The sequence below is a fragment of the Schistocerca piceifrons genome, chromosome X (assembly GCF_021461385.2).
Source record: "Schistocerca piceifrons isolate TAMUIC-IGC-003096 chromosome X, iqSchPice1.1, whole genome shotgun sequence".
Classification (NCBI taxonomy): Eukaryota; Metazoa; Arthropoda; class Insecta; order Orthoptera; family Acrididae; genus Schistocerca; species Schistocerca piceifrons.
Genome location: NC_060149.1, coordinates 612,250,289 through 612,274,442, shown reverse-complemented (window position 1 = coordinate 612,274,442; position 24,154 = coordinate 612,250,289). Strand labels below are relative to the sequence as shown.

General features: G+C 42.8%; 1 pseudogene; it reads left to right on the top strand.

Annotated features, from left to right (window-relative positions):
* Positions 1-20,772: 20,772 nt before the first annotated feature.
* Positions 20,773-20,889, top strand: LOC124723314 (annotated as a pseudogene).
* The last annotated feature ends 3,265 nt before the right edge of the window (positions 20,890-24,154 follow it).

The window sequence follows — 24,154 nt, the reverse complement described above, 5'->3', positions numbered from 1 at the left end:
TTTCCTCCACCAGCGCAGTTTGAAACTGCTGGATGGTTGTTGGTACATGTGGACGTGCTGCTGTACGTCTCCTGAAAGCATCCCACACATGACTGATGGTATTGAAGTTGGGAAATGGGCAGGTCAGTCCATTCGCCAAATATCCTTTCGTTCCAAGAGCTCCTTGCGGACTTTCAAATGATAAAATGACGGTGTGATGGTGTCGTGGTGTGGCCCTCAACTATGTTCCCTAAGACTCAGTGTTGAAATATTAAAAGTTTTGGCTGGTTTCGTTGTCTAGGGGCTGGGATACGTAGTTGCCGCATTACAAGCCAAATACTGCTGAGTCCACAGTATACAATATGAATATACACATGAATCGAATGGTGGAAGGTTCCTATCACTCGGCTACTGCGAATGTGACGTAGAAATTTATAAATGAAAGATTGCAATTAAATAAAATCTGCAGGTACTATCTTAATGACTTTAAATGATGAGTACAATAGTAGAAGTACTTTTCATAATGTGGTATATTTCTGCAAAACGCTTAATGGTGTCGATGGTCCAGCAATTAAATAAAATATAATTTGAATAACATAGATACAATCGATTCCTACTTCACGTAATCTGTTATGAGCAACAACATAGCTCGCGAGATATTCACTTCCAGACACATACTACGTCTTCACTGTAGAAACCACCAAAATCTCACAAGTTCACAAGTCGGCACTCTGAAGTATTTTTATCACCCGCGACCATGCGCAAACCGCTCTACACTCTCCAAGTCTCTCTCACGACCGTGCGTCCTCCGCGCCATACCGTCCCGGACTCTCCCTACATTCACTTCGGTAGTCGCCTCCCTTAGTAACTAGCGCTGTGATTAGCGATAGCGCTTCCGTCTTGTCTCCAAGCCAACGCACACTCACAAACATTTTGAAACACATTCGAAATACTGGATTTACTTTTAAATAACTTGAAATTAAATAAATATTCCTATGGCTGGACCATAAACACGCTCTAACTCACATTACTGAAAACATATACAAATTAATAAACATATATCAAAGGGATAGAGCAGAAGCTAGGCCAGTAGCCAAATGTCTCTGTGCTTTCTAAAACAAAGTAAATATTTAACCAATTTCTTCACGAATAGTATATATCGGATATAAACAAAGACATAGATGAATAAATATATGAGCATGCTGCTACCATTATTTCATGTAACTGCGGACTACTTATGGCCTGACGCGATCAATAGTAATCTGCCACTTTGACCTCCAATAACTCACATACTATTGAAGTTACACGTCTGTAATTCATACTAATTTAGGTCTACAGTAATAGCTTTTTAAAGACATGTCGATCGACGAAATCGGATGAAGCGTTTAGATTTTGCAATTCGTTGCTGGGTTTTACTTGTATAATTTACCGTCAGATGCTAAACTTTAAACTAATAAAGATATTGAAAATCTGATTACACCATCAGAATCATCGTGCAAATAATACTAATGTACATGTTTCTTTTTGAGGTATCATGATTCATCTGGCTACTATTAATTTGTATACGAACTGTGAAATGTCTGCCATGATGGTTTCACAAATTCCGCCATCTTTGGCACTCTCGGCATGGATTTCATGGTCGAGCGGCTGCTCATAAGCCACACATCACGCCGGTAAATGCCAAACGACACGTCGCTTAGTGTAAGCAGCGTAAACATTGGACGAATGAACAGTGGAAAAACGTTGTGTGGAGTGAAGAATCACGGTACACAATGTGGCGGGCGATCAGATGGCAGGATGTGGGTATGGCGAATGTCTGGTGAACGTCATCTGCCTGTGTGTGTAGTCCAACAGTAAAATTCGGAGGCGGTGGTGTTATGGTGTGGTCGTGTTTCTCATGGAGGGGCTTACACCCCTTGTTGTTTTGCGTGACACTATCACAGCACAGGCCTACACTCATGTTTCAGGCACGTTCTTGCTTCCCACTGTTGATGAGCAATTCGGGGATGGAGATTGCATCTTTCAACACGATCGAGCACCTATTCATAATGCACAGCCTGTGGAGGAGTGGTTACATGATAATAACATCCTTGTAATGGACTGGCGTGCACGGAGTCCTGACCTGAAACCTACAGAACACCTTTGGGATGTTTTGGAACGCCGACTTTGTGCCAGGCCTCACCGACCGGCATCGATACCTCTCCTCAGTGCAGCACTCCGTAAAGAATGGGCTGCCATTTCCCAAGAAACCTTCCAGCAACTGATTGAACGTATGCCTGCCTGAGTTGAAGCAGTCATCAAGGCTAAAGGTGTGCCAACACCATATTGAATTCCAGCATTACCGATGAAGGGCGTCACGAACTTTTAAGTCATTGTCAGCCAGGTGCCCGGATACTTTTGATCACATAGTGTATAACAATCTATAGCTTCCTTCCCAACATCTCATCTATTCACGGTTGGATTGTCTCGTGGAGGTGCATCAATACCGAGTCCGCCCCCCAGTAGCTGAGTGGTCAGCGCGACAGAATGCCAATCCTAAGGGCCCGGGTCGATTCCCGGCTGGGTCGGAGATTTTCTCCGATCAGGGACTGGGTGTTGTGTTGTCCTAATCATCATAATTTCATCCACATCCGACGCGCAAGTCGCCGAAGTGGGGTCAAATCGAAAGACTTGCACCCGGTGAACGGTCTACCCGACGGGAGGCCCTAGTCACACGACATTTCATTTATCACTACCGAACTTCCGACATCTAAAAATATAAGAATGCCTTTCCCTTAGAATGTCGCTTTCTTTAAGTTCGCTTGGTAATAGGCGATAAGTGCTTTCCCTACACCGATTGTCTGTTACTTTCCGGTTTGTAGTGGTGCAGCCAGTATTACAGTTCTGTCACAGTTCTATAAAGAGAAGTATATCGTTCACAGTGGCTCAACTGTTCCTAATATATCCTCTAGTATGTATACTTGTGATCATACGACAGCAGCCTTCGTACCTACTGATTGCACATTATAGCCTAGTTCATCGCCAATTATACTGTGTACAGCTCTGTGACTTGTATTTATTCCCGCGGAATTTTCGTCAACAATTAAGACTTTTTGGCATAAACGATGAAGAGTTTTTGGCATATATTCGCTGTAGATCTGCTTCATCATTGTCTCAAAAATGGTTCAAATGGCTCTGAGCACTATGGGACTTAACTGCTGTGGTCATCAGTCCGCTAGTACTTAGAACTACTTAAACCAAACTAACCTAAGGACATCACACACATCCATGCCCGAGGCAGGATTCGAACCTGCGACCGCAGCGGTCGCGCGGTTCCAAACTGTAGCGCCTAGAACCGCTCGGCCACCCCGGCCGGCATCATTGTCTCATTTCGCATTAGTAAAATGTCTGTGAAAAATCCAGTCCACTTTGTTAACATTGTATGTTCCGACCCAATTTCTTTACATACCATGACCCAGTCACTGGCCTCAAAATCCAATATGTCGGCAGCCACGTCCCCTCTTATCTATCACGTGATAATGCGGCGCCCTCCCCCCCACCCCTCCTCCTCGCCAGGCAGTCACATAAATTTATTAAAAAGTCCTCCTCCCCTACCCCTTCTATCCAGCTAATCAGAGAATAGTCTTAAAATGATGCATAAGAGTGGGCCAAGTTGCATTATTTCCATAAAAGTTAAAGATATTTGCCTGTGAACTGCACACACACACACACACACACACACAAAGTACATTCCAGAGTGCTGAAAAGTATCCAAATGCTCTTTTGAGCTACATTTATCCAAAGAAATTATGTAGCAGGACTTCAAAGTACATACAGAATGCTCGAAAGTATCTGAACGCTCTTTCTGAGGCATATTGATCCGGAAACTACATAAAAAGTGTAACTTGCAGCATTGCAAAGTACTTTATAGTTTGCTGTCGCACCAAAAACTAATGCATTAACACAGGGCTGAAAACACTATTCAGAGACCATTTTGCCTGTACTTTCCGTACTAAGTTCTGCAATCGAAACATTGTTAACATTACGAGTATGGAATGAATAGTGAGAAACGAATTTTTGACATAAGAATAGCATCCTTTACTCCCATCAACAAGGGGAGTCTTAGACGTAGTGCTCATTTGTGTTTTGAAATTAGACATGTGTGTCATATTATGCTGATTTTACGACAGCAAGACAAAGTTTGGCAGAAGAAGCAAAAACATTTAGACAGCGACTTAAGTTCGGTCGATTCCTGCCTGCCTACCTTGTGACACTTTACAACAATTCAGATGTGGAAAAGAATTAATTTCGAGGTCTGTTCTAACTCTGCACATATGCAGGTACTGGTTTACGTAACTGTTTTGAACAACTACTGCTGAATATCCCACAAAATATTCAGACTGTTCCGATACTTTTGAGCGCTCAGCAAGTTACGCTCTTTATGTAATTTTTTGGAATAAATACGGTGCAAAAAATGTTCAGATACTTTTGAGCACTCTTTAAAGTGTCCCCCCCCCTTCCCTCCCTCTCTCTCTCTCTCTCTGTTTCTCTCTGTCTCTTTTTTACGCGCAGGGAAAAATGCCAATCTTTAACTTTCAAATGAGGGTTATGTAATTTTTCACTTTTAACCGCATATATGGTGCTATTTTTTTACACATCATTTCAATACTATGCTCTGCTTGGAAGGAGAGTGGGGTGAGGAGGAAGTTGAATTTTTTAATCCTTTGCTGTAATTGGTTGGAGAGAAGGGGAAGGGAGAAGGGGTGTGACTTTTCACATGGTAGATGAGAAGGGAGATCAAAGGTGTGATGTAAACAAAGTGGGTCAAAACATACAATGTAAACAAAGTGTCCTGGAATTGGCATAGGTCTTCCTCTCTGCTATTTATTGCTGACATCGTGTCATCCCTTTTGGAGTCTCTTTATCCATTTCTGCTCTCCCCCCATAATTGTACAGTTATACACATCCATAATCTGCATTCTTTTGAAGGAATTGGGGCGTTCCACTCCCACTGAGAAAACTAAAAACACTTCTTTGTTCTGGGACGACACACATTGATAGTGATGATATGGTCAATGTTTCACGCACATCTATGGAGGTACCTCCCACTCTGTGGGGTATTAATGGTCCCACAAAACACTGTTGGCCCCATAAAGCAACACTTTGTTAAAGGTACATCTCTAAGGATATTTATAGTAACGTTACTATAATTTAATAACTTAGTCTCATTATATTTCAATTGAGAAAAGCAATTTTCTTTTCGAACTGCGTTGAATTATTGATAACAAAAGAGGAGATATCAACAAAATGACTATGGAGCAACAACTGATATCATTCTTACCACACGCTTTGATTAAATGAGAACTTTTCTTTTTTTGGAGGGAAGATACCACCCAGAATTACTCCTTCCAGAAATAAAATACTGGCCTGTCCTGCCCTCGCAGCATCGATGACGGGTCCCGCGCTCCACTGGTTGGCAAGGGCCAGTGAGTAGCATGTTGTAAATTACTGTTGTGTACCCATTTCTGTTCCTCAGATCGTAACACCTTCAGTGGAGAAACGAAGAAAATGCTTCACACAAAGCGGATGCAGATTATGCCACAAAAATTGTAATCTGCAATTAAAAAAACGGGGGTTCTCGTTGAAGATTTCAAAGTTGCCTCCCGCCACCCCACGCACGTGGTGGGGTGGCGGGTCAAATATGGTACCGTTGGATGTTCCCCTCCCAGCCAAACAAATTGGAATTATAACTTTTTTTGATTCGATGTGTAGTTTTCGATTTCAATGTCTTCAGTTAAAATGGACACCCTGTGTACCAATTCTTGAGAAAGATATGGCGTGTTCTTGTATCTAGATAACAGACTAAAAGGAAGTAGCAAATAAATAAATAGTAGAAAGCTAGAACGAGGAAGTCATAAAAAGTTGAATAGGGCAAGACAGAAAGGGGGAAACATTCCATTAAAAAAATGACAGAAAACTGACTTTTTAAACGTAGGTGGAAATGACCTAAACAACAATCATTCCTCTCTCTGACACACTCACGTAGTCATACTTTCCTGATCTGTGTTTAAAACCGTAGTGCTAAATGAAACACTGTCGTCCTTCGTTTTTATATTGTGTAAATTATGACAGAGTCAAAATTCATAGATTCTGTTTATTGTCTTTCAACTTTTTAAATCAATTGAAAGACACATGTAGAACCTGCTTCCCAGCTGTATTTCTCTGAAGTGTAATTTCTTGGAAGCTATGCTAAAACATTGTAATAAGCATTAATGTAAACAAGTTATTGTTATTGTATTGAAACATCTGCTATATTCTATTGCTTTTATTACTGACATCGAAGACATCTGTGGCACACCACATTAAAATTGTTGAACTGCAAGTTGTATTTTGGATGGGAAACGGTTAGGGGGGAGGGGAGGGGGTAGGAGAAGGGGTTCAAAATGGTTCAAATGGCTCTGAGCACTATCGGACTTAACATCTATGGTCATCAGTCCCCTAGAACTTAGAACTACTTAAACCTAACTAACCTAAGGACATCACACAACACCCAGTCATCACGAGGCAGAGAAGGAGAAGGGGCGGGATAGTATCAGAGTGTAACCTCCCCTTAGAGCCGAACTCTGGAACCGTGCCTGCTGGTCGGCGCGTGACACATTAAGCCATACTAGAATTGCTGCAAATATTCAGAACAGGAATCTCCGAACAGTTGTAATATCTCTTCTCTTAAAAACCGCTTCTCGAAGCAGATGGTTGCCTAGAGTGAGTAGACTTTTTTTGCTACTGCACAATTAAACAGAGGTACGCCGTAATATCACGTATCACAGTTACAAGAATGGAAGTACGAACCGCACTAACAGTAGTTTCTCGATCAGACGAAGCACTAAAGACGCCTAAACTTTTTACCTTCATACATATTATGCGAATCGTAGACCAGATGACTTACAGTTACTCAACTTTCGTCCCTGACACAGTCGTCACAATCACAACAGCTACGAAAATGCTGGAAAGTCGTTGCAACATTCATGGAAGGAAACTATATCAGAAGATACAGTATGAAGGAAGCTTTTGTGAATCATTCATTGGAAAATTAATATTTTTATTATTTTTTTGTGTTCGTAATTCCTAGTCAATGTTACGACAATTTAACAAAATGTTTCTCTCAAATCGTTCGGTTTCTCCGTCTCAGGTTTGAATGTAAGTAAGAAATATTTATACCTCCCGTCTCGCAAGTGAGTATCGTTTATACAAACACGATGGACACAGGCGTTTTTTCCGTATTAATTCTGTTGAGAACGTATCACAGTGAACATAGGTAGATCCTTTTAGAACATCGTTTCTCTTCCACTTTAATGTTCATGGCGATAGTGTTTCCTCCCGTAACAGGTGTTATCGTTGTTGGCTATCCCTTGTTGTCTCAGAATGAGTCCTGTCAGCCGATTCCTTCTTTTAGTCAAGTTATGCCACAAATTTATTTTCCTCAATTTCTACTCACTTTCTCCTCATTAGTTGTGTGATCTACACATTTAATCTTCAGCATTCTTCTGTAGCACCACATTTCAGAAGCTTTATCCTCTTCTTGTCTCAATTATTTATCATGCCTGTTTCACTTCTATATATGGCTACATTCCAGGCAAACGCCTTCAGGAAAGACCTCCTAACGTTTAAATTTATATTTGAAGTTAACAAATTTTTCTTCTAGAGAAAAATTTTTCTTGCCGTTTCCAGTCTACATACTATATCTCTCTACTTCGGCCTCAGTTATTTTCTTGCCCAAGTAACAAAACTCATCTACCACTTTAAGTGTCTTGTTTTCTAATCTAATTCTCTCAGCATCACATGATTTAATTCAACAACGGTTCATTATCCTTGTTTACGTTTATTTGTTGTTCGTATTATATCCTCCTTTCAAGACACTATCCTTTCCGTTTAACTGCTCTTCCAAGTCCTTTGCTGACTGATAAAATTACGGTGTCATCCCCCAAACGCCAAAGTTCTTATTTCCTCTCCCTGAACTTTAATTGTTTATCAAAACTGGCCTCTGGTTTCCTTTACTGCTTGCTCTAAAAAACATCGGAGATAGGCTAAAACCCTGTTTGGCCCCCTTCTCAACCACTGCTTCCCTTTCATGCCCCTCGACTCCTATAACCGCCTTCTGGTGTCTATACAAGTTGTAAACAGCCTTTCACTCCCTGTATTTTACCCCTGCTACCTTCGGAATTTCAGACAGTATTCCAGTCAACATTGCCAGAAGCTTTCTCTAAGTATACAAAGTCTATAAACGTAGAATTGCGTTTCTTTAACCTGTCTTGTAAGAGAAGTCGTAGTGTTAGTATTGCCTCGCGTGTTACTGCATTTCTCTGGAACCCAAACTGATCTTCCCCTAGGTCAGCTCCTACAAGGTTTTCCATTATCCTGTAAAGAATACGTGTTAGTATTTGCAACCATGAGTTTGTAAATTAATACTTCGGTAATATTCACACCTGTAAGCGCCTGTTTTTATGGAATTGGAACTGTTACATTCATCTTGGTGTCTGATGATATTTCACTTGTCCCATACTGCTTGTACATAAGATAGAACAGTTTTGTTACGGCTAGCTCTCCCAAGGACAGTAATTCGGACGGAATATAGTCTACTCTAGGGGCCTGGTTTCGGACTATCAAATTCCTCTCGCAGTATCACATCTACCATCTCATTTTCATCTGTGTCCTCTTCCCTTTCTATAATGTTGCCCTCAAGTTAAACTCCCTTGTACAGACCCTCTATATACTCCTTCAACCTTTCAGCTTTCCCATCTTTGCTAAGAAATGGTTTTCCATCCGATTTCTTGATATTCATACAGCTGCTTCTCTTTTCTCCAAAAGCCTCTTTAATTTTTCTGTAGGAAATACATATCTTTCCTTAGCGCTGTGTTTTCCAGATAGTGTCCTGCGGAACATGGGTATTCGGCGGGCAGTGAATAAGTGCCCCCCCATGAACCATGGACCTTGCCGTTGGTTGGGAGGCTTGCGTGCCTCAACGATACAGATAGCCGTACCGTAGGTGCAACCACAACGGGGGGATATCTGTTGAGAGGCCAGACAAACGTGTGGTTCCTGATGAGGGGCAGAAGCCTTTTCAGTAGTTGCAGGGGCAATAGTCTGGATGATTGACTGACCTGGCCTTGTAACACTAACCAAAACGGCTTTGCTGTGCTGGTACTGCGAACGGCTGAAAGCAAGGGGAAACTACAGCCGTAATTTTTCCCGAGGGCATGTAGCTTTACTGTATGCTTAAATGATGATGGCGTCTTCTTGGGTAAAATATTCCGGAGGTAAAATAGTCCCCCATTCGGATCTCCGGGCGGGGACTGCTCAAGAGGACGTCGTTATCAGGAGAAATAAAACTAGCGTTCTACGAATCGGAGCATGGAAAGTCAGATCCTTTAATTGAGCAGGTAGGTTAGAAAATTTAAAAAGGGAAATGGATAGGTTAATGTTAGATATAGTGGGAATTAGTGAAGTTCGGTGGCAGGAGGAATAAGACTTTTGGTCAGGTGAATACAGGGTTATAAATACAAAATCAAATAGGGGTAATGCAGGAGTGGGTTTAATAATGAATAAAAAAATAGGAGTGCGGGTAAGCTACTACAAACAGCATAGTGAACGCATTATTGTGGCCAAGATAGACACGAAGCCCACGCCTAATACAGTACTACAAGTTTATATGCCAACTAGCTCTGCAGAAGATGAAGAGATTGAAGAAATGTATGATGAGATAAAAGAAATTATTCAGGTAGTGAAGGGAGACGAAAATTTAATAGTCATTGGTGACTGGAATTCGACAGTAGGAAAAGAAAGAGAAGGAAACGCAGTATGTGAATATGGATTGGGGCTAAGAAATGCAAAAGGAAGCCGCCTGGTAGAATTTTGCACAGAGCATAACTTAATCATAGCTAACACTTGGTTTAAGAATCATGAAAGAAGGTGGTATACATGGAAGAAGCTTGGAGATACTGGAAGGTTTCAGATAGATTATACAATGGTAAGACAGAGATTTAGGAACCAGGTTTTAAATTGTAAAACATTTCCAGGGGCAGATGTGGACTCTGACCACAATCATTTGGTTATGAACTGTAGATTAAAACTGAAGAAACTGCAAAAAGGTGGGAATTTAAGGAGATGGACCTGGATAAACTAAAAAAAAACAGAGGTTGTACAGAGTTTCAGGGACAGCATAAGGGAACAATTCACAGGAATGGGGGAAAGAAATACAGTAGAAGAAGAATGGGTAGCTTTGAGGAATGAAATAGTGCAGGCATCAGAGAATCAAGTAGGTAAAAAGACGAAGGTTAGTAGAAATCCTTGGGTGACAGAAGAGATACTGAATTTAATTGATGAAAGGAGAAAATACAAAAATTCAGCAAATGAAGCAGGCAAAAAGGAATATAAAAGTCTCAAAAATCGGATCGACAGGAAGTGCAAAATAGCTAAGCAGGGATGGCTAGAGGACAAATGTAATGATGTAGAGCCTTATCTCACGAGCTGTAAGATAGATACTGCCAACAGGAAAATTAAAGAGACCTTTAGAGAAAACAGAACCACTTGCATCAATGCTCAGATGGAAACCCAGTTCTAAGCACAGAAGGGAAAGCAGAAAGGTGGAAGGAGTATATAGAGGGTCTATACAAGAGCGCCGTACTTGAGGGCAATGTTATAGAAATGGAAAAGGATGTAGATGAAGAAGAAATGGGAGATATGATACTGCGTGAAGAGTTTGACAGAGCACTGAAAGACCTAAGTCGAAACAAGGTCCCCGGAGTAGACAACATTCCATTAGAACTACTGACAGCCTTCGGAGAGCCAGTCCTGACAAAACTCTACCATCTGGTGAGCAAGATGTATGAGACAGGTGAAATTCCCTCAGACTTCAAGAAGAATATAATAATTCCAATCCCAACAGGTGTTGACAAATGTGAAAATCACCGAACTATCAGTTTAATAAGTCACGGCTGCAAAATACTAACGCGAACTCTTTACAGACTAGTGGAAAAACTGGTGGAAGCAGACCTCGGGGAAGATCAGTTTGGATTCCGTAGAAATTTTGGAACACTTGAGGCAATACTGGCCCTACGACTTAGAAGAAATATTAAGGAAAGGCAAACCTACGTTTCTAGCATTTGTAGACCTAGAGAAAGCTTTTGACAGTGTTGACTGGAATACTCTCTTTAAAATTCTGAAGGTGGCAGGGGTAAAATACAGGGAGCGAAAGGCTATTTACAATTTGTACAGAAACCAGATGGCAGTTATAAGAGTCGAGGGACATGAAAGGGAAGCAGTGGTGGGGAAGGGAGTGAGACAAGGTTGTAGCCTCTCCCCGATGCTATTCAATCTGTATATTGAGCAAACAGTAAAGGAAACAAAAGAAAAGTTCGGAGTAGGTATTAAAATCCATGGAGAAGAAATAAAAACTTCGAGGTTCGCCGATGACATGGTAATTCTGTCGGAGATAGCAAAGGACTTGGAAGAGCAGTTGAACGGAATGGACAGTGTCTTGAAAGGAGGGTATAAGATGAACATCAACAAAAGCAAAACAAGGATAATGGAATGTAGTCGAATTAAGTCGGGTGATGCTGAGGGAGTTAGATTAGGAAATGAGACACTTAAAGTAGTAAAGGAGTTTTGCTATTTGGGGAACAAAATAACTGATGATGGTCGAAGTAGAGAGGATATAAAATGTAGACTGGCAATGGCAAGGAAAGCGTTTCTGAAGAAGAGAAATTTGTTAACTTCGAGTATAGATTTAAGTGTAAGGAAGTCATTTCTGAAAGTATTTGTATGGAGTGTAGCCATGTATGGAAGTGAAATATGGACGATTAATAGTTTGGACAAGAAGAGAACAGAAGCTTTTGAAATGTGGTGCTACAGAAGAATGCTGAAGATTAGATGGGTAGATCACAAAACTAATGAGGAAGTATTGAATAGGATTGGGGAGAAGAGAAGTTTGTGGCACAGCTTGACTAGAAGAAGGGATCGGTTGGTAGGACATGTTCTGAGGCATCAAGGGATCACCAATTTAGTACTGGAGGGCAGCTTGGAGGGTAAAAGTCGTAGAGGGAGACCAAGAGATGAATACACAAAGCAGATTCAGAAGGATGTAGGCTGCAGTAGGTACTGGGCGATGAAGAAGCTTGCACGGAATATAGTAGCATGGAGAGCTGCATCAAACCAGTCTCAGGACTGAAGACCATAACAACAACAACATGAATAAGCGCTCCGCGAAAAACTATTAATAATATGGCAGTTTCTTTCTTTCGGCATTTTGACATACAACTTGGTTTCAAGTTTTGTTAGGAATTCTGTGTTATTGGTTATGATTTAATATTGAAGTAATCACATAACAAAATAAGTTTTTCCCATTTTGAAAATTTTATTAACATTCAAAATAAACGAGAAGGTTCGCCAAAGTACCAGGACTCTGAAAACGTTCCGTCACAGGAAATGTTTGAGAACCCCTGCTCTAGTGATATATGCTTCTACATCCTTACGTTTGTCCTCTAGCTATTTCTGCTAAGTTAATTGCACTTCTTATCAATCTTTTTTTAGAGGTTTGTTGTCCCTTTCATTTCCTGCATATTTATATTTTCTCCTTTCATCAACTTAATTCGAATTCTCCTGTGATATCCAAAATTTCTACTAGGCCTTGTCATTTCATCTATTTGATCCTCTGCTGCCTTCACTATTTCTTCTCTCAAAGCTACCCATTCGTCTTCTGCTGTATTTTTTGCCTGCTGTAGTCAGTTGTATCTTAATACCTCCTCTGAAACTCTCAACAACCTCTCGTTGTTTCAACTTAACCAAACCGAGCGAGCAGGCGCGGTGATTAGCGGCCGGCCGTTGTGGCCGAGCGGTTCTAGGTGCTTCAGTCTGGAACCACGCGTCCGCTACGGTCGCAGGTTCGAATCCTGCCTCGGGCATGGATGTGTGTGATGTCCTTAGGTTATTTAGGTTTAAGTAGTTCTAAGTTCTAGGGGACTGGTGACCCCAGATGTTAAGTCCCATAGTGTTCAGAGCCATTTGAACCATTTGGTCATTAGCACATTGGACTCGCATTCAGTAGGATGACGGTTGAAACCCGCCTCCGGCCATCCTGATTTAGATTTTCCTTAATTTCCCTGGATATGTTCAGGCGAATGCCGGGATGGTTCCTTTGAATGGGCACGGCCGATTTTTTTCCCATCCTTCCCTAATCCGAGCTTGTGCTCCGACTCTAATGACCTTGTTGTTGACGGGACATTAAACACTAATTTTCTCTTCAAATTATCCGGGTCCCATCTCCTTAATTTTCAAACTTTTTGCACTTTCTTCATTTTTAATCTACAGTTCGTAACCAACAAACTGATCAGGGTCAACATCTGCCCCTGGAAATGTCGTAGTTAAAAAGCTGGTTCCGAAATCTGTGCCTTACCATTATATAATCAGCCTGAAACCTTCCAGTGTCTCCAGATCTTTTCCATGTATACAAGCTTCTTGCATGATTCTTAAACTATGATCTGTGCAGAATTCGTCCAGGCCGCTTCTTGTCTCATTCCTTTCCGTCTCTTGTTTTCCCTAGTATCGAATTCCAATCTTCCATGGCAGTTAAATTTTCGTCTTCCTTTAATACCTGAATAATTTCCTTTATCTAATCATACGTATCTTCAATCTCTTCATCACCTGCTGAAAAAGTTGGCATATAAACTTGTAGCACTGTGATGGGTGTGGGGTTCGTATCTCTCTTGGCTATGACATTCGCATTCACTATGTTGTTCATAACAGCTTTCTCCCATTCCTATTTTCTTATTCGTTGTTGGATCTATTCCTTCATTAACTCTGTTTAATTTTATATTTATAACCCTGTACTCACCTGACCAGAAACAAGGGCAGATCAGTCAATCCTACCGACTGTTGTTCCTGCAACTACTGAAAAGGTTGCTGCCCCTCTTCAGGAACCACAAGCTTGTCTGGCATCTCAACAGTAAACCTCTCTGTTCAATGTCGTTGAAGCACACAAGCCACCCAACCACCTCAAGGTCAATGGTTCATGAAGAAAGTACCGCCCACAAGGAACAAATATTTTTCAGGGAATGTTTTTGGTAGACGCGTTGTACCCATCAAACTGACTTACGAGCCAACGTCAGCAGATAATATAATGGTAGCATTTGTTTCTGATCATACATATTTTCAAACGCTACGCAGGTCACCCCACCTACCCGAATAACGCGTGTGCGACGAAATATGAACAGCGGTGCGCTCTAGCGGTGAATCGCTCTAACGCTTGGCAGGATTTACTTGGCGCTCTATGGAAATAACCAGCTGTTTCCGATTTCGCTCTGGGCTTCGACAGTTCATATTTCAACAACTTATCGCTATACATGTGTGCGAATCATATCCACTCGTATGTTGAACTGCCAACGCTTACTGAAATGATTTACCAGCTACCTTAAAAATCTTTCGCTGGTGGTGAACAGATATGCAACATTTATCCCCGATTAAACGGAGCCAGCAGTCTGTTCGCGTTGTGCGGCATAGCTTACTAAATTGTACTGTCCACTTGTTAGGAATAAACAGCACGTAAAAACCATCAAAATCGTAAATAAGAATGCCAAATGTCTTCTCGAAGCAGGCGTAAAAAATACGTATACCACACGTCACCAGGTGAACCTTGTACTTATCATTCCTTGTAATATTACTTTCTTGGTCTGTATTCAGAGCTCTCCGTTCAATGTAGGTTTTCATCTTTCCTTTTTTTTTAATTTGTGGTAAGATCTTATGGGACCAAACTGCTTAGGTAATCGGTCCCTAAGCTTTCACACTACTTAATCTAGATTACACTAAGGACAACACGCACGCCCATGCCCGATGGAGGACTCGAACCTCGGGGGGAGCCGCGCGGCCCGTGGCAATGCTCCTTAGACCACTCGGCTACACCGCACGGCATAAAACAGTATACACAGCATAAAAATGAAAACGCCCTCATCAAGATAATCTGCAAAAACGATCATGTTCGACAATGTTCCTTAATGCATTACGTGTTCCCACCTCTTGTCATATGAGGGTGCGTCGAGCATTGTCGAACATGATCGTTTTGGTGGTCCAATTGTTATGGGTTGTGGAGGCATAATGCTGCACGGCAGATTGCCTTCATATCCTTGAACACGGTCCTCTCACAAGTTAACGCTACTGTGACACTGTACTCCTAACCAACATGCTTCTTTTATGGGTGCATTCGGCCCTGACTTCGTTTTTATGGATGACAATACGCGACAGCATCGAACAGCGCAGGTGCAAGAGCTCTTTGAATGAGAGGATATTCGGCCAATGGACTGACCTGCTCGTTCCACAGAGCATAGAGATAAACACAGTGGCCTTCGGGTCGCTCGAGGTGTGTCAAGTTTCTCCTCCCTTTGGGTACCTAGAAACACTGAGGGTTCCCGGGTTCGATTCCCGGCGGGGTCAGGGATTTTCTCTGCCTCGTGATGACTGGGTGTTGTGTGATGTCCTTAGGTTAGTTAGGTTTAAGTAGTTCTAAGTTCTAGGGGACTGATGACCATAGATGTTAAGTCCCATAGTGCTCAGAGCCATTTGAACCAAACACTGACGCGACGCGTATCGCTCGATGCACGGGGAGTGAAATTTCATGCCATCCGATTTGCCTAAAAAAAAAAAAAATTGTTCCATGTAGGTGAAGCAAAGCTACATCAGTCCTTTTAGTTAGTTTCTCAGTAGAACTTTTATTTTTCGTGTAAAAAATAAATAAAAACTGCTCTTTTGAGATTTGCATGTGTTCTGCTCTGCGTAGTCTTTTCAGTCGAATCCGACGAAACCCTTTGTTAGGAAATTATTATTTTTCCCCACCTCAAAGCCAGACATTTCAGTCCGATAATGAACTTTTTTTCTTTTGATTATGGCCCATGGTTATCGTGATACTTCAAAAAAAAGAAAAAAGTACAACACCGCGCGTATTTTGAGAAGTTTGCAGTGAAAAATATTGTCGCTGGCAGGTTTATTTTTGGTGCCTTTTTTGCCAATCATTACTGTAGTTTAATGTAAGTAACATATCGAAATTGTTTTTCACGGTGGAAAGAGAGTCATACATTTTTCCTTTCTCGGGCGAAAACTTGAGATACATTGGAGATTGTGTGTGACGAGGCTGCCATCTACGCCCCACTCGTGCTGCCGGCCGCGGTGAGCGAGCGGTTCTAGGCATTTCAGTCTGGAACCGCGCGACTGCTACGGTCGCAGGTTCGAATCCTGCCTCGGGCATGCGTGTGTGTGATGTCCTTAGGTTAGTTAGGTTTAAGTAGTTCTAAGTGCTAGGGGACTGATGACCTCAGACGATAAGTCCCATAGTGCTCAGAGCCACGAGCCACTCGTGCTGCTATTGCTGCCTGCTGTCTGGAGTGTAGAGGTGTCTCGTGTTTCTCTTCTTTGTTTGCTGCCAATATAAACTGAAGATTGAAATGGAAGAAAAACTTAATGAAATGAAAAGACTTCGAGAGCCATCAGCTAATGACACCCGCTTATGTTTTTTTCAGTCTATGCTGCCAGATTTCAGGAACCAGAGTTACTTATATTATTTCGTTCACAACGTTACTTATACTATTGAATTTATTCACTCATTTATGCATAACCTGTTTGCTTTACAACTGCCGTTTTAGCGGAGCGTGCTGCGAACTGTTGACTTATTCTGCTATTGGTTGTTTCGAAAGACGCATGAACGATGTAACTGCACTCAGTCAAAATGTAACACGGTTCTTGAACTGTACTTGATATACATCCAGCAAATAGAACAAAGATACATTCTGTTAAAACATTCTTCTAGAGGAAAACAATCAAAATGAAGGATATTTTAGTGTCAACAATGCGGGTGTGCGTGTAGGGCAATGATACTTTCACCTTTATTATATTCTTCTACAAGAAAGGCTAGGAAAGGAAAAAAAACATAAACAAAAATTTTGTGTTACTAGTAACTGAAGCGAACACGTGACACATTTGCTATTAGTATATCATTCTGCAGAGAAGCGTACGAAATTAAAATAAAACTATTGTTTTACAACCTAATAGGTGGAGTTGGAGTTCAGATCAAAGTTTTAGTTTTCTTCGTACCTTTCCCGTTTTCTCTAATTGTTCTAAGAAAGCGTGTGTACCATGCTGTAATGTCCTCGCTCTCAATCGTAAATGTTCTATTTTTACATTTTTTAAAAACGATACCTACTTCAACAGATGCTGAGAATACGCAGAAGTGGTAACCCACTATGGCTATAACATGCCTGCACAACACCGAGAGACATGCGTCAGTCGTGTGCCGTCAAGTATTGTCAGACGCCTTTGGTCCCAGCTGTAAGTAAAGAAAGTTTAGTTCTGCTTTCTGCCGTTGGCAGTTGTAAAATTAACAGGTTATAATTAACTTTAAAAGTAAGAAATCTAAAACAAACCCGACAGAAACACGAGATGAGGCAGTGAGTAAACAAGCAGACACAGAAAAACAGCTGCGAGGCTGGTGCTGTGCTTGGCGCGGTAGGTACCGAAAGGGGTGGGGGGCAGAGTACAAGCCCTCCGTTCCTTCGCCGTGGGGAAGGTCCTGTTACTTCTATGCTCTGTGGCCCGTTCCCGCGACCTATATCCAATCGATCATCTTTGGTACGTGTTGGAGAGACGCACTGAAGCACGTCCATCTGCATTCACATCTACATCTATACTCCGCCTACCACCTCACGGTGTATAGCGGAGGGTACTTTGTTTACGACTGTCACTTCCTCCTTTCCACTATTCCAGTCACTTATGGTTCACTGGGAGAACAATTGCTGGTAAGCCTCAGTATGGGCTCGATCTGTCTAATTTTATCTTGATGATGTTTTCACAAGATGTACGTAGGAGGGAGCAATAAGTTGACTGACTGTTCTAGGAAAGTATGCTCTAGGAACTTCTACTGTAGACCATACTCTGATACAGAATGCCTCTTTTGCAATGTCTGGTACTGGAGTTGGCTGACCATCGCCGTGACACTTTCGCGCTTACTAAATGAACCTGTAACGAAACTTGCTATTCATCTTTGAATCTTCTCTATTTTCCCTACCAGTCCTATCTGATAAGGATCCCATACTGACGAACAGTATCTTTTAAGCTACTTCATTTGTTGTCGGGTTCTTCCAGTTAATCTCAGTCTGGCATCTGCCTTGCATGAGATTAATTTTATGTGGTTGTTCCACTTCAAATCGCTCCTAACATATACTCCTTGTATTTTATGGGAGTAACTACTTCCAGTGATTGTTGTGCAGTTTTGTAACTATACAACAGGGGTATTTGTGTTCGCAGTACATTACATTTGTTTATGATAGGGGTCAGCTGCCACTCCCTGCACCAAGCGTTTATCCTCTGCAGGTCTTCCTGCATTTCCTACAATTCTCTAGCGTCGCGACATCTCTGTATACAACTGCTTCACCTGCGAAAAGCCTCGTGAAACTTCCGACGTTATCCTCTACGTGATTTACATACATTGTGAAAGCAAATGTTCGTACAATACTCACCTCGGGCACGTCCGAAGTTACTTTTACATCTGAAGACTTTTCTCCGTTCAGAAAGACATGTTGTGTTCTGTTTGGTTTGGTAGAAACTCTTCGTTTCAGTCACACAGTTCGAGTTGTTCTGATATTCCATACTCTCGTATATTTTTATTTTTTTATTTTTTGTTGGCTTTCGGTTCGTGCCCATACAGCCATCTCAGTAGCGGAAAGAAGATACAACAGTGTGTTTGAGGCGACTTTCGTGTAATGAATGACGATAAGAATGTTAGGACAACACAACATCCTCTCTCCAAGTGGAGGAAATCTCCGTCCCGGCCGGGAATTGAACCCGGGCCCCTTCGGGTAGCAATCTACCGCGCTGACCCCACAGCTACTGAAGCGGACGAATTTCGTTCATTAGGTGGCAGTGCGGAACTGTACCAAATGGCTTCTGGATGTCAAGGAACACGGCATCCACCTAGACACCTGTCTCTACAGCTCTCTGGGTTTCGTGGACGAACAGAGCAAGCTGGGCTTCACACGATCTTTGTTTTCGGAGCCCATGTTTGTTCCTACAGAGGAGATGTTATGTCTCCTGTAATGTTTTAATACGCGAGCTCAAAACATGTTCCAAAATTCTACAACAGACCGACGTCAGAGATGTAGGCCTATAGTTTTGTGAGCCTTTTGCACGTCCCTTCTTGAAAACGGTAATGAGCTGGACTTTTTTCCAGTCATTACGGACGCTTCGCTCCTGCACAGACATATGGTACACTGATGCTGGAAGAGGGGCAAGTTCTTTAGTATATTCTGTGTAGAATCGAAATGGTCGAGTGACCTTCCCTCTGTTGAGCGTCTTCGGTTGCTTTTCTGTCCCTTGGTCACTTATTTCGATATCTGCCACTTTGTCGTTCGTACCAGACGATTCAGAGGAGGAACGACAATTTGATCTTGCTCTGTGAAAACGTTTTTGCAAAAGACGTTTAGTATTTCGACCTTTCCTTCGTCATTCTGTGTTTCAATGCCATTACAGCCACAGAGTTTCCATCTTCGATTCGCTTACTGATTTAATGTAAGACTTAACCTTCTCTGGATTTTTTGTCAAGTTGGTAGACAGGGTTTTGCTTTGGTACTCATTCAACACTTCACACATACCTCTCGTTGCGCTAATTTTGGCTACGATAAGTTTTTGTTTGTCTGTGAGGCTTTGGCAACGTTTAAATTTACAGTGAAGCTCCCTCTTGTTTCGTAGCAGATTCCTAAGACGGTTGTCAAACCAACGTGGCTCTTATCGATCCCTCACAATTCTGCTCGGTACATATTCGTCTAAAGCGTGTTGTACGATGCTCTTAAACACTGTCCATATTATTCAACGCTGAAAGAGCTGCAGATGAATTTTTCGTGATGACCTGTCAGGTAATCTGAAATATGCCTCTTGTCGCTCTTGTTTTCCTATTTACAGCCGTATTAATTGTCGCTGTAACGGCCTTATAATCACCGATTCCCTGTTCTACGCTGAGTCGAAAAGTTCGGGTCTGTTTGCCACCAGTAAATCTAAGATGTTAGCTTCACAAGTCGGTTCTCTGATTAACTGCTCAAAGCAACTTACGAATGAGGCACTTTGAAAAATTTCATTTGATTCCCTGCCCCTACTACCACTCGTGATCGCTTGTGTCTCGCCGTCTATAGCTGGTAAGTTAAAATCTCCACCTAGAACTATAACATGATCAGGAAATTTACGTGAAATATTCTCCAAGTTTTCCCTCAACCTTTCCGTCACTATTGTTGCTGGGGCAGGAGGTCTGCAAAAGCACCCGATGGCCTTAAACACTTATATTCTCCCAAATTATTTAACATTCTGAGTTTGTACTAAACTCACTAGATGTAACGTATTTTTGATTGCTGTTAACGAGTCTCCACCAGCAGTGATCAATCTATCTTTGCGGTAAAGATTTCTATACAGCGTATAAAACTTCGCCTCTGGTTACATACAGCTTCCTGTCCATACTGCTATGTGGGCATTGTTACCGTTTATAAGTGAGAATAGTTCCGAGTCCTTTCCATAGACGCTCCTGCAATTAACTAGTACTATATTAACATTTTCTTTCTCCGATCTGCTGTGGCGAATGATGCTCTGTCTGGACAAGGAAGGCATCTTATCGGGCCTTTGGAGGGATTTCCTTGTCGTAAAAAATTGACCTGTGCATGCCACACGTACTCCGGTACCCTACAAGCTGCTTCCTACGAGTGGTACGCTCCTCGCCTTTTACAGGGTACCCTACAATTCTCCGGCAACGGCCTTGCCGCAGTGGATACACCGGTTCCCGTGAGATCACCGAAGTTAAGCGCTGTCGGGCGCGACCGGCACTTGGATGGGTGACCATGCAGCCGTCATGCGCTGTTGCCATTTTTCGGGGTGCACTCAGCCTCGTGATGCCAATTGAGGAGCTACTCGACCGAGTAGTAGCGGCTCCGGTCAAAGAAAACCATCATAACGACCGTGAGACCGGTGTGCTGACCACTAGCCCCCCCTAATCGCATCCTCAACTGAGGATGACACTGCGGTCGGATGGTCCTGATGGGCCGGCCACTTGTGGCCTGAAGACGGAGTGCTGCGGCTACAATTCTCCGCCCGATAGCGGAGGTCGAGGAATACGCATCCGATAACTCTGCAGAATGGTCTGCGCGACTGGTTTAGACCTTCCAACCAGAGAACCACGATCGGTTCTGGGAACGATGCTGCAGAACGATAGCTCTGCTACCACCCCCGCGGGTGAGGCTAGATGCCTTCACCAAACCAGCCAGCCGCCTGTAGGAACCGAGGATGATCTGGGAACCCAGGAGGCAGGCGTCATTCCTTCCTACATGAGCTACGATTTGCAGTTGGGTGCACCTAGTTCGCCCGATCATTGCCGACAGAGCAAGAGACTCCCCGACAGGGCCGGCCGGAGTGGCCGTGCGGTTCTAGACGCTACAGTCTGGAGCCGATCGACCGCTACGGTCGCAGGTTCGAATCCTGCCTCGGGCATGGATGTGTGTGATGTCCTTAGGTTGGTTAGGTTTAATTAGTTGTAAGTTCTAGGCGACTGATGACCTCAGAAGTTAAGTCGCATAGTGCTCAGAGCCATTTGAACCATTTGAACTCCCCAACAGGCAAACAAACTGGACACCGGCCTGAAGCCTGTCGACCGTGGCCAGCTGTTTACGGACAGGAGCCAATCCCCTCTACAATAGTACACAATAGATGCAGTCCCTATCCATCTTTAATCAATGAACAAGAAAACGAAAACTTGCTCTGGTATCTTTTAGATGACACTGAAGGCGACACTAATTATTTCGCAAAATGAAAGGAGCAAGCTGCTATATGAACACTAGCTCGACGACAACAAGGGGACAGCACACAGGCAGACAAACGAACTGTACATGCACCAACGACCATCAGGCAATTTCCAACCGCGCTGCTGGAGGCATGGAACGCCCTACCACAGTAACTCCCTACCAGTTTTGTGGCCAGCGTGGGAGCACGTTACAAGGATGCATTTCCGTCCATGGTGATCGCACACCCTATTAGGTATCACGTCTCTCCTTTTTTGGTATCCAGGGGATCATCAAAGTCGAGCAATCACTGTACTGCTCAGGGGCTACCATGTCAGGGTTGTTTGATGGTACATCTACATCTACATTTATACTCCGCAAGCCACCCAACGGTGTGTGGCGAAGGGCACTTTACGTGCCACTGTCATTACCTCTCTTTCCTGTTCCAGACGCGTATGGTTCGCGGGAAGAACGACTGTCTGAAAGCCTCCGTGCGCGCTCGAATCTCTCTAATTTTACATTCGTGATCTCCTCAGGAGGTATAAGTAGGGGGAAGCAATATATTCGATACCTCATCCAGAAACGCAACCTCCCGAAACCTGGCGAGCAAGCTACACCGCGATGCAGAGCGCCTCTCTTGCAGAGTCTGCCACTTGAGTTTGCTAAACATCTCCGTAACGCTATCACGGTTACCAAATAACCCTGTGACGAAACGCGCCGCTCTTCTTTGGATCTTCTCTATCTCCTCCGTCAACCCGATCTGGTACGGATCCCACACTGATGAGCAATACACAAGTATAGGTCGAACGAGTGTTTTGTAAGCCACCTCCTTTGTTGATGGACTACATTTTCTAAGCACTCTCCCAACGAATCTCAACCTGGTACCCGCGTTACCAACAATTAATTTTATATGATCATTCCACTTCAAATCGTTCCGCACGCATACTCCTAGATATTTTACAGAAGTAACTGCTACCAGTGTTTGTTCCGCTATCATATAATCATACAATAAAGGATCCATCTTTCTATGTATTCGCAATACATTACATTTGTCTATGTTAAGGGTCAGTTGCCACTCCCTGCACCAAGTGCCTATCCGCTGCAGATCTTCCTGCATTTCGCTACAATTTTCTAATGCTGCAACTTCTCTGTATACTACAGCATCATCCGCGAAAAGCCGCATGGAACTTCCGACACTATCTACTAGGTCATTTATATATATTGTGAAAAGCAATGTTCCCATAACACTCCCCTGTGGCACGCCAGAGGTTACCTTAACGTCTGTAGACGTCTCTCCATTGATAACAACATGCTGTGTTCTGTTTGCTAAAAACTCTTCAATCCAGCCACACAGCTGGTCTGATATTCCGTAGGCTCTTACTTTGTTTATCAGGCGACAGTGCGTAACTGTATCGAATGCCTTCCGGAAGTCAAGGAAAATAGCATCTACTTGGGAGCCTGTATCTAATATTTTCTGGGTCTCATGAACAAATAAAGCGAGTTGGGTATCACACGATCGCTGTTTCCGGAATCCATGTTGATTCCTACAGAGTAGATTCTGGGTTTCCAAAAACGACATGATACGCGAGCAAAAAACATGTTCTAAAATTCTACAACAGATCGACGTCAGAGATACAGGTCTATAGTTTTGCGCATTTGCTCGACGACCCATCTTGAAGACTGGGAATACCTGTGCTCTTTTCCAATCATTTGGAACCTTCCGTTCCTCTAGAGACTTGCGGTACACGTCTGTTAGAAGGGGGGCAAGTTCTTTTGCGTACTCTGTGTAGAATCGAATTGGTATCCCATCAGGTCCAGTGGACTTTCCTCTGTTCAGTGATTCCAGTTGCTTTTCTATTCCTTGGACACTTATTTCGATGTCAGCCATTTTTTCGTTTGTGCGAGGATTTAGAGAAGGAACTGCCGTGCGGTCTTCCTCTGTGAAACAGCTTTGGAAAAAAGTGTTTAGTATTTCAGCTTTACGCGTGTCATCCTCTGTTTCAATACCATCATCATCCCAGAGTGTCTGGATATGCTGTTTCGAGCCACTTACTGATTTAACGTAAGCCCAGAACTTCCTAGGATTTTCTGTCATGTCGGTACATAGAATTTTACTTTCGAATTCACTGAACGCTTCACGCATAGCCCTCCTTACGCTAACTTTGACATCGTTTACCTTCTGTTTGTCTGAGAGGTTTTGGCTGCGTTTAAACTTGGAGTGAAGCTCTCTTTGCTTTCGCAGTAGTTTCCTAATTTTGTTGTTGAACCACGGTGGGTTTTTCCCGTCCCTCACAGTTTTACTCGGCACGTACCTGTCTAAAACGCATTTTACGATCGCCTTGAACTTTTTCCATAAA